The 10,337-nt window shown below is 40.9% G+C and overlaps 1 protein-coding gene across 1 annotated transcript in view; it reads right to left on the reverse strand.

Moving 5' to 3' along the window:
- LOC147344300 (uncharacterized) overlaps positions 1 to 10,337 on the reverse strand; it is a 569,611-nt gene that overhangs the window by 73,062 nt on the left and 486,212 nt on the right. Inside the window, exon 9 of the mRNA XM_086379320.1 lies at positions 9,070 to 9,236. The gene's annotated coding sequence lies outside the window, so the exon portion shown is untranslated. The remainder of the gene's footprint in view (positions 1 to 9,069; positions 9,237 to 10,337) is intronic.

The raw sequence follows: 10,337 nt of genomic DNA on the forward strand, positions 1-10,337 counted from the left end.
ACAGATTTTATTATTTTCCAAGGAATATGGGAGTGAGATCTATTCCACAGCTTCTCCCAAATCCAGAAGCCCTCATCTGACTATTTTCCTTTTGATCCCTCACCGACTTGAACCCTTTCCATTCTTCATCTCGTGGCTCCCAGCCCATCATGTCTCTATTCATGATGCATGTTTTTTGTTGTTGTTGTTGTTGTTTTGTTTTTTTTTTTTTTTTAAAGCAGACCATGTGGACCATGGCCGTTGTGGTGGTGAATCTCCTGTTGGAGCAAACCACTGCCGATCAGTCTTAGCTCTCTGCCTGGAAGCTGGAAGCTTCGTCCGCGCCCTGCTGTCTCAGTGCAGGGTTTTTACCCCGGCTCAGGCTCCCTTCCCTTCCCAACTCGCTCCCTCCCTTCGGGCGCCCTCGGCGAAACAGAGGTGTGGTTGGTAGGAGCCCTCCGCAAGTAGAAATCCCATCGCCACTCCCTGGAGTCGGGGACAGAGCAGCTCCCAGCCGGGTAAGGCTGAGGGCGAAGAAGCTACACCCCCGGCCGCGCAGAGGAACTCGAGCCCGGCGGTGATGGAAGACGCACAGCCCACCTGGACAGGTGGCGCCGCCGCCTCCAACTTTTCCCACCTTTCCCCATCGTTGAAACGGAGAGAGGTCCCAAACCTGAGTGGCAAAGCAGAGATCTCCCATGAGCGGCCCTAGGGGAGGCCGCTGGGGACCCCTACTCCATTTAAGTTGAAGGGGGCACCAACGCAGGCAGTTTGGGGGCCTGTAGCGCCCCCTGAGGGGGACGACCCTCCGCCTCCAAGAGGGGTGGAGGTGGACCGAAGCAGCAGAGGAGGGGCTGAGAGCTGGGCGGCCGAAGTGAGGGAGCTGCCGACCCCAGCTGCACAGGGACTGCAGGTGCCGCAGCCCCCAACGACCCTTCCTCGCGGCTTTCCGTGGCTGCCCCACTCAGTCCCACACCCTCCCCCACCTCTTCTTTCTTTGCTGCCTCCTGTCCCTGCGGGGAGGAGGACAGGAACTTTGTCAGTGTTATGAGTGTGTGGGCTGGACGTCTGTACGGCGATGATGGGATGGTGTCCTGCCTGCTCTTGGTCTCTGGGATGCTCAGAGCACAATCTGAGTGTCCCAGCTTGGAGGACAAGAAGCATCAGGGTGTGTGTGTGCGTGCGCACGCATGTGGTGGGGGGAGGGTAATGTGAGGTCCGGTGTATGTATGTTTGCCTGTAGGAAACTGAAATGCCTTTGAATGTCTGCAGTTCTTAATATCCTAATATATTAATATCTCCACTTAATCAGTAAAGAATTTTGCCCCTGAACAAATAACAATTACAATAAAGTAATACTACTTTTATATTCTGATATAATTTTGTTGCCTTACACAAAAGCTAGTTCCTTTGCCTCTGATGGTAACATCTTGAGAGAGACAGAGTAATTGTTAATCCAAAAAAGTGAAAACTTTTAGGTAATATTTAAGAAAAATTTGTTATGACGGGTTGTATTTTCTGCAAATGACTGCAACAATTTCATTCACCCCACATGCTCTACCTCTCATTTGACTGTGACAGCTCCTTCTGTCAAAGCAGAGCGTGGCTATGAGGGAAGTGACGTTATGCAAGACCTCTGAGGTTAGATGCCAGAAGACTACACAAGTTCCGTACTGGTTCTCTTCAGACACTTGCTCTGGGGCTCAGCCACCTCGCCATAAGGAAGAGGAACACAGGCCCCTAGAACCTAGCTCCAGCTGAGCTCCCAGCTGACAGCCAGGGCCAACTTGGCCGGTGATTGAACCCTGTAATAAGCTGTGTCAAACAGGGATGCTCATCCGCGTGAAGCTGCACAACAGATGTCAAGAGAAACAGAGAAGAGCTGATCCTGCCAGGCTCTACCCAAAGGCAAAATCCTAAGCCACAAGAATGATTGCTGTTTTAAGCCACTAAGTTTAGAGCTGGTATGTAATACTTATAGAAAATTGATACACTTAATTGTTTTACAGGCCTTCACAAGTGGTGGTGTCCAACAATCGGCTTACCCAAAACTATTGCAAATGGAAAAAAAAATGGGGGTCACAGCCTTTGATAATGGGTGTAATGGGTGGAAGGAAGAATGAGAAAGTGTCCTCATTGTCCATCAGAGGACCCTGGGAAGTTCATAGGTGAGTGTGCTACCCTCGATAAATGGCTTATTCTTGGAACTCAGGATGGTACCCTAATATAAAATTGGCACCTCCTGACTAGCTATGGTCTCCAGGTAGAAAAGAGAAACAAGAGCCTCACGCCATCAGGGCCAACAAAGGTTCTTTGTAGGAGCCCAGAACCATTGCTCCTATCTCTCTGAATAGTTTTCAGAGGTTTGTAGGCCCATTTGCTTAAAGTGTTCCCTCGATTTTTTGCTAATTTTCTTTCTCAGTCTGAGTAAATGAATGGGAGTTCCTTAAACAAGAAGAAGTTAAAATATAAACAGAGCTCTATCTAAATACAGGACTGAAAATGACAAGAGGGGAAAAAAATATCAGTGGATTTACAGGCTAAGAGACAAAGCTGATTTTGAATGAATAGACTTAATTATCTGATCCTAGATTATTATTAACCTCTCATAAGATACATCATTTATTAATGTGAAATACTTCCTGCAGAATCTTGGTGAAAATATAGTTGATTTTTTTTGTCTCTCCATAAAGATTAAACTTCCCATCTTCCCAAGCACACTGGCCCCAATTTTCTTAAAGAGGAGCCTTTGAGATCAATTAGATGTCAATTTACTGAGAACTAGAAGGTTTTTTTTTTTTTCTTTTTTAATTAATTTTATTTTATTTTTAAACTTTACATAATTGTATTAGTTTTGCCAAATATCAAAATGAATCCACCACAGGTATACATGTGTTCCCCATCCTGAACCCTCCTCCCTCCTCGCTCCCCATACCATCCCTCTGGGTCGTCCCAGTGCTCTAGCCCCAAGCATCCAGTATCGTGCATTGAACCTGGACTGGCATGCATGTTTCAATGCCATTCTCCCAAATCTTCCCACCCTCTCCCTCTCCCACAAAGTCCATAAGACTGTTCTATACGTCAGTGTCTCTTTTGCTGTCTCGTATACAGGGTTATCGTTACCATCTTTCTAAATTCCATATATACGCGTTAGTATACTGTATTGGTGTTTGTCCTTCTGGCTTACTTCACTCTGTATAATAGGCTCCAGTTTCATCCACCTCATTAGAACTGATTCAAATGTATTCTTTTTAATGGCTGAGTAATACTCCATTGTGTATATGTACCACTGCTTTCTTATCCATTCATCTGCTGATGGACATCTAGGTTGCTTCCATGTCCTGGCTATTATAAACAGTGCTGCGATGAACATTGGGGTACACGTGTCTCTTTCCCTTCTGGTTTCCTCAGTGTGTATGCCCAGCAGTGGGATTGCTGGATCATAAGGCAGTTCTATTTCCAGTTTTTTAAGGAATCTCCACACTGTTCTCCATAGTGGCTGTACTAGTTTGCATTCCCACCAACAGTGTAAGAGGGTTCCCTTTTCTCCACACCCTCTCCAGCATTTATTATTTGTAGACTTTTGGATTGCAGCCATTCTGACTGGTGTGAAATGGTACCTCATAGTGATTTTGATTTGCATTTCTCTGATAATGAGTGATGTTGAGCATCTTTTCATGTGTTTGTTAGCCATCTGTATGTCTTCTTTGGAGAAATGTCTATTTAGATCTTTGGCCCATTTTTTGATTGGGTCATTTATTTTTCTGGAGTTGAGCTGTAGGAGTTGCTTGTATATTTTTGAGATTAGTTGTTTGTCGGTTGCTTCATTTGCTATTATTTTCTCCCATTCTGAAGGCTGTCTTTTCACCTTGCTAATAGTTTCCTTTGATGTGCAGAAGGTTTTAAGTTTAATTAGGTCCCATTTGTTTATTTTTGCTTTTATTTCCAATATTCTGGGAGGTGGGTCATAGAGGATCCTGCTGTGATGTATGTCAGAGAGTGTTTTGCCTATGTTCTCCTCTAGGAGTTTTATAGTTTCTGGTCTTACGTTGAGATCTTTAATCCATTTTGAGTTTATTTTTGTATATGGTGTTAGAAAGTGTTCTAGTTTCATTCTTTTACAAGTGGTTGACCAGATTTCCCAGCACCACTTGTTAAAGAGATTGTCTTTAATCCATTGTATATTCTTGCCTCCTTTGTCAAAGAAAAGGTGTCCATATGTGCGTGGATTTATCTCTGGGCTTTCTATTTTGTTCCATTGATCTATATTTCTGTCTTTGTGCCAGTACCATACTGTCTTGATAACTGTGGCTTTGTAGTAGAGCCTGAAGTCAGGTAGGTTGATTCCTCCAGTTCCATTTTTCTTTCTCAAGATCGCTTTGGCTATTCGAGGTTTTTTGTATTTCCATACAAATTGTGAAATTATTTGTTCTAGCTCTGTGAAGAATACTGTTGGTAGCTTGATAGGGATTGCATTGAATCTATAAATTGCTTTGGGTAGTATACTCATTTTCACTATATTGACTCTTCCAATCCATGAACATGGTATATTTCTCCATCTATTAGTGTCCTCTTTGATTTCTTTCACCAGTGTTTTATAGTTTTCTATATATAGGTCTTTAGTTTCTTTAGGTAGATATATTCCTAAGTATTTTATTCTTTTCGTTGCAATGGTGAATGAAATTGTTTCCTTAATTTCTCTTTCTGTTTTCTCATTTTTAGTGTATAGGAATGCAAGGGATTTCTGTGTGTTGATTTTATATCCTGCAACTTTACTATAATCATTGATTAGTTCTAGTAATTTTCTGGTGGAGTCTTTAGGGTTTTCTATGTAGAGGATCATGTCATCTGCAAATAGTGAGAGTTTTACTTCTTCTTTTCCAATTTGGATTCCTTTTATTTCTTTTTCTGCTCTGATTGCTGTGGCCAAAACTTCCAAAACTATGTTGAATAGTAATGGTGAAAGTGAGCACCCTTGTCTTGTTCCTGACTTTAGAGGAAATGCTTTCAATTTTTCACCATTGAGGATAATGTTCGCTGTGGGTTTGTCATATATAGCTTTTATTATGTTGAGGTATGTTCCTTCTATTCCTGCTTTCTGTAGAGTTTTTATCATAAATGGGTGTTGAATTTTGTCAAAGGCTTTCTCTGCATCTATTGAGATAATCATATGGTTTTTATTTTTCAATTTGTTAATGTGGTGTATTACATTGATTGATTTGCAGATATTGAAGAATCCTTGCATCCCTGGGATAAAGCCCACTTGGTCATGGTGTATGATCTTTTTAATGTGTTGTTGGATTCTGATTGCTAGAATTTTGTTTAGGATTTTTGCATCTATGTTCATCAGTGATATTGGCCTGTAGTTTTCTTTTTTTGTGGGATCTTTGTCAGGTTTTGGTATTAGGGTGATGGTGGCCTCATAGAATGAGTTTGGAAGTTTACCTTCCTCTGCAATTTTCTGGAAGAGTTTGAGCAGGATAAGTGTTAGCTCTTCTCTAAATTTTTGGTAGAATTCAGCTGTGAAGCCGTCTGGACCTGGGCTTTTGTTTGCTGGAAGATTTTTGATTACAGTTTCAATTTCCATGCTTGTGATGGGTCTGTTAAGGTTTTCTATTTCTTCCTGGTCGAGTTTTGGAAAGTTGTACTTTTCTAAGAATTTGTCCATTTCTTCCTCGTTGTCCATTTTATTGGCATATAATTGTTGATAATAGTCTCTTATGATCCTTTGTATTTCTGTGTTGTCTGTTGTGATCTCTCCATTTTCGTTTCTAATTTTATTGATTTGATTTTTCTCCCTTTGTTTCTTGATGAGTCTGGCTAATGGTTTGTCAATTTTATTTATCCTTTCAAAGAACCAGCTTTTGGCTTTGTTGATTTTTGCTATGGTCTCTTTTGTTTCTTTTGCATTTATTTCTGCTCTAATTTTTAAGATTTCTTTCCTTCTACTAACCCTGGGGTTCTTCATTTCTTCCTTTTCTAGTTGCTTTAGGTGTAGAGTTAGGTTATTTATTTGACTTTTTTCTTGTTTCTTGAGGTGTGCCTGTATTGCTATGAACTTTCCCCTTAGGACTGCTTTTACTGTGTCCCACAGGTTTTGGGTTGTTGTGTTTTCATTTTCATTCGTTTCTATGCAAATTTTGATTTCTTTTTTGATTTCTTCTGTGATTTGTTGGTTATTCAGCAGCATGTTGTTCAGCCTCCATATGTTGGAATTTTTAATAGTTTTTCTCCTGTAATTGAGATCTAATCTTACTGCATTATGGTCAGAAAAGATGCTTGGAATGATTTCTATTTTTTTGAATTTACCAAGGCTAGCTTTATGGCCCAGGATGTGATCTATCCTGGAGAAGGTTCCATGTGCGCTTGAGAAAAAGGTGAAATTCATTGTTTTGGGATGAAATGTCCTATAGATATCAATTAGGTCTAACTGGTCTATTGTATCGTTTAAAGTTTGTGTTTCCTTGTTAATTTTCTGTTTAGTTGATCTATCCATAGGTGTGAGTGGGGTATTAAAGTCTCCCACTATTATTGTGTTATTGTTAATTTCTCCTTTCATACTTGTTAGCATTTGTCTTACATACTGCGGTGCTCCTGTGTTGGGTGCATATATATTTATAATTGTTATAGCTTCCTCTTGGATTGATCCTTTGATCATTATGTAGTGACCTTCTTTGTCTCTTTTCACAGCCTTTGTTTTAAAGTCTATTTTATCTGATATGAGTATTGCTACTCCTGCTTTCTTTTGGTCCCTATTTGCATGGAAAATCTTTTTCCAGCCCTTCACTTTCAGTCTGTATGTGTCCCCTGTTTTGAGGTGGGTCTCTTGTAGACAACATATGTAGGGGTCTTGTTTTTGTATCCATTCAGCCAGTCTTTGTCTTTTGGTTGGGGCATTCAACCCATTTACGTTTAAGGTAATTACTGATAAATATGATCCCGTTGCCATTTACTTTATTGTTTTGGGTTCGAATTTATACACCGTTTTTGTGTTTCCTGTCTAGAGAATATCCTTTAGTATTTGTTGGAGAGCTGGTTTGGTGGTGCAGAATTCTCTCAGCTTTTGCTTGTCTGAGAAGCTTTTGATTTCTCCTTCATACTTGAATGAAATCCTTGCTGGGTACAATAATCTGGGCTGTAGGTTATTTTCTTTCATCATTTTAAGTATGTCTTGCCATTCCCTCCTGGCTTGAAGAGTTTCTATTGAAAGATCAGCTGTTAGCCTTATGGGAATTCCCTTGTGTGTTATTTGTTGTTTTTCCCTTGCTGCTTTTAATATTTGTTCTTTGTGTTTGATCTTTGTTAATTTGATTAATATGTGTCTTGGGGTGTTTCGCCTTGGGTTTATCCTGTTTGGGATTCTCTGGGTTTCTTGGACTTGGGTGATTATTTCCTTCCCCAGTTTAGGGAAGTTTTCAACTATTATCTCCTCAAGTATTTTCTCATGGTCTTTCTTTTTGTCTTCTTCTTCTGGAACCCCTATGATTCGAATGTTGTAGCGTTTAATATTGTCCTGGAGGTCTCTGAGATTGTCCTCATTTCTTTTAATTCGTTTTTCTTTTATTCTCTCTGATTCATTTATTTCTACCATTCTATCTTCTAATTCACTAATCCTATCTTCTGCCTCTGTTATTCTACTATTTGTTGCCTCCAGAGTGTTTTTAATTTCATTTATTGCATTATTCATTATATATTGACTCTTTTTTATTTCTTCTAGGTCCTTGTTAAACCTTTCTTGCATCTTCTCAATCCTTGTCTCCACGCTATTTATCTGTGATTCCATTTTAATTTCAAGATTTTGGATCAATTTCACTATCATTATTCGGAATTCTTTATCAGGTAGATTCCCTATCTCTTCCTCTTTTGTTTGGTTTGGTGGGCATTTATCCTGTTCCTTTATCTGCTGGCTATTCCTCTGTCTCTTCATTTTGTTTAAATTGCTGAGTTTGGGGTGTCCTTTCTGTATTCTGGCAGTTTGTGGAGTTCTCTTTATTGTGGCTTTTCCTCGCTGTGTGTGGGTTTGTACAGGTGGCTTGTCAAGGTTTCCTGGTTAGGGAAGCTTGTGTCGGTGTTCTGATGGGTGGAGCTCTATTTCTTCTCTTTGTTCAGTCGCGCTGTGGGGAGGGAGGAAGGGATGCTGCAAACAAATAACACTGGCGTGCGCTCGCAGTGCCTCAGCCACACTGGGTCTGCCCCCGCTCACGGCGCGTGTAGCCTCCCTGCCCACACTGCTCGGGCTCTAGGTTGTTCCGCCGAGAACAATCCGAGGCTGGCCCTGGGCTGCATGTACCTCCCAGGTCCAAGCCGTTCAGGTTCAGGCACTCGGGCAGTCCTCAGAGGCGCAGACTCAGTTGGGCCTGAGTTTTGTGCTCTTCCCAGGTCCGAGCAGCTCAAGTGATGAGGTGTTGGGCGAGCGCCAATGCTGCGACTTATCGCCTCCCCGCCACTCGGTTATCTGGGTGTAAAACCGGCGCACCTTCTCAGGCAGATGTTAACCATCCAGACCCCCAAGAAGTTTTAGTTAGCAAAGAAGCCTGCTTACAGTTTTATAGATAATGTCTCTCTGGGGCTGCGATTGCCCCCTTCCAGCTCTGGCTGCCTGTCACCGGAGGGGGAAGGTCTGCAGCCAGCTATCTCTGTTCAGTTCTTTGTTCCGTGCACGGGCCTGGCGGTGTCTTAGGTTGGGGCTGGCTTTTCGCGTGGTAGATATCCCACAGTCTGGTTTGCTAGCCCAAATTATTTCGCTCAGTTAGTGCTCAGGGTATTCAGGCCAGGTCCTTACTCTAAGTGATGCAGCCCACGCTGCGCCTCCCTGCCCAGCCCCCGCTTGCTAATGGCTGATGCAGGCGTCTGCACTGCTTCTCCGCTGGGGGAGTTACCGTAGGACTCGCAATCTTCGAGTTTTAATTGTTTGTTTATTTTTTCTCCCCGTTATGTTGCCCTCTGTGCTTCCAAAGCTCGGCACAGATTCGGCAGTGAGAAGGTTTCCTGGTGTTTGGAAACTTCTCTCTTTTTAAGACTACCTTCCCGGGACGGAACTCCGTCCCTCCCTCTTTTGTCTCTTTTTTTGTCTTTTATATTTTTTCCTACCTCCTTTCGAAGAGTTGGATTGCTTTTCTGGGTGCCTGATGTCCTCTGCCGGCATTCAGAAGTTGTTTTGTGGAATTTACTCGACGTTTAAATGCTCTTTTGATGAATTTGTGGGGGAGAAAGTGTTCTCCCCGTCCTACTCCTCCGCCATCTTGGCTCCTCCAGAACTAGAAGGTTTTTAAAGCCTTATGTTAGTTATCCATTTGAGAAAAAGGCTAATCAGATGTAGATTAATTTGACTTCAATTTTTTGACATTGATACGTTCAATTTTATGCATCTCTAACCACCCATTGACCTGTGTTAATAAACAGAATAAAAATACCACAAACTCTACAAATCAACCCCCTTTTGAATATCACGTCAGAAAATGAACTAGTCTAATTAGAGGAGCTTTTAATACATTAGCCCACTATATTTCCTCAATAGATTTCATTGGTGGATTTAAAATGAATAAGTATTTAATGGGAAAATCATTGATGCTGTTACCCAAGAACTGGGTATTGTTATGGGTATTATGACTGTCATAATGATCATGGTAATTATGGTGATCCATCAATTAGGTATGAGAAAAAATATATCTTAAAGGCATTGTCTTTTCTTTATAGGTATAGTCACCACCCTAGTTGAAGCTGTGCTCAGTTATCACTGGACCATAGCAGCTACACTGATAACTTCCTGCTTCCACCACTGTTTTGCTCCAATCCTCTCTTCAGTACAATTGTCTCCAGTGCAGATTACATTGTCTTAGCAGCACCCCAGGGCAGTGGACTCAGGATAAATATAAAATAAATTTTAGATAATCCTAATTTTATGTATAAAAGATAGACATTTACTTTTATTAACCTCTAATTACTTAATTACTTCATTTGATGATTTCAGCACCTCTATAACTTAAAATTGGAAGATTCAAATTCCCAATCTAGCATTTGGAGTGGAGATGATTGGAAGAAGAAACATACCTCCTGACATTTTTATAGGGATTGCTCAGTCATAATTTTGACTTACTTCTCAAAACTTACACAGTTATTTCTCTAATTGGATGATCCCCACTGAACAAAATTGAAGTTTCTAACATTTTTGCTAACTCTATAGTTTTCAAAATAAATTTTTAAAATATTTTCTGTAACTTGTGATGTCTTCTTATGAATATATTTGCTATTATTGCCAATTGGTAAAAAAAATTTTTTTAATCATTCAGATCATAACATCATTATTGTTGAAAAACTGCAAATATAGTTTATAGATCATTACATTTGTAATTACTTAC

The sequence above is a fragment of the Bos grunniens genome, chromosome 26, assembly GCF_055505025.1.
Source record: "Bos grunniens cultivar Pamir isolate PY7600 chromosome 26, Bosgru_T2T1.0, whole genome shotgun sequence".
Classification (NCBI taxonomy): Eukaryota; Metazoa; Chordata; class Mammalia; order Artiodactyla; family Bovidae; genus Bos; species Bos grunniens.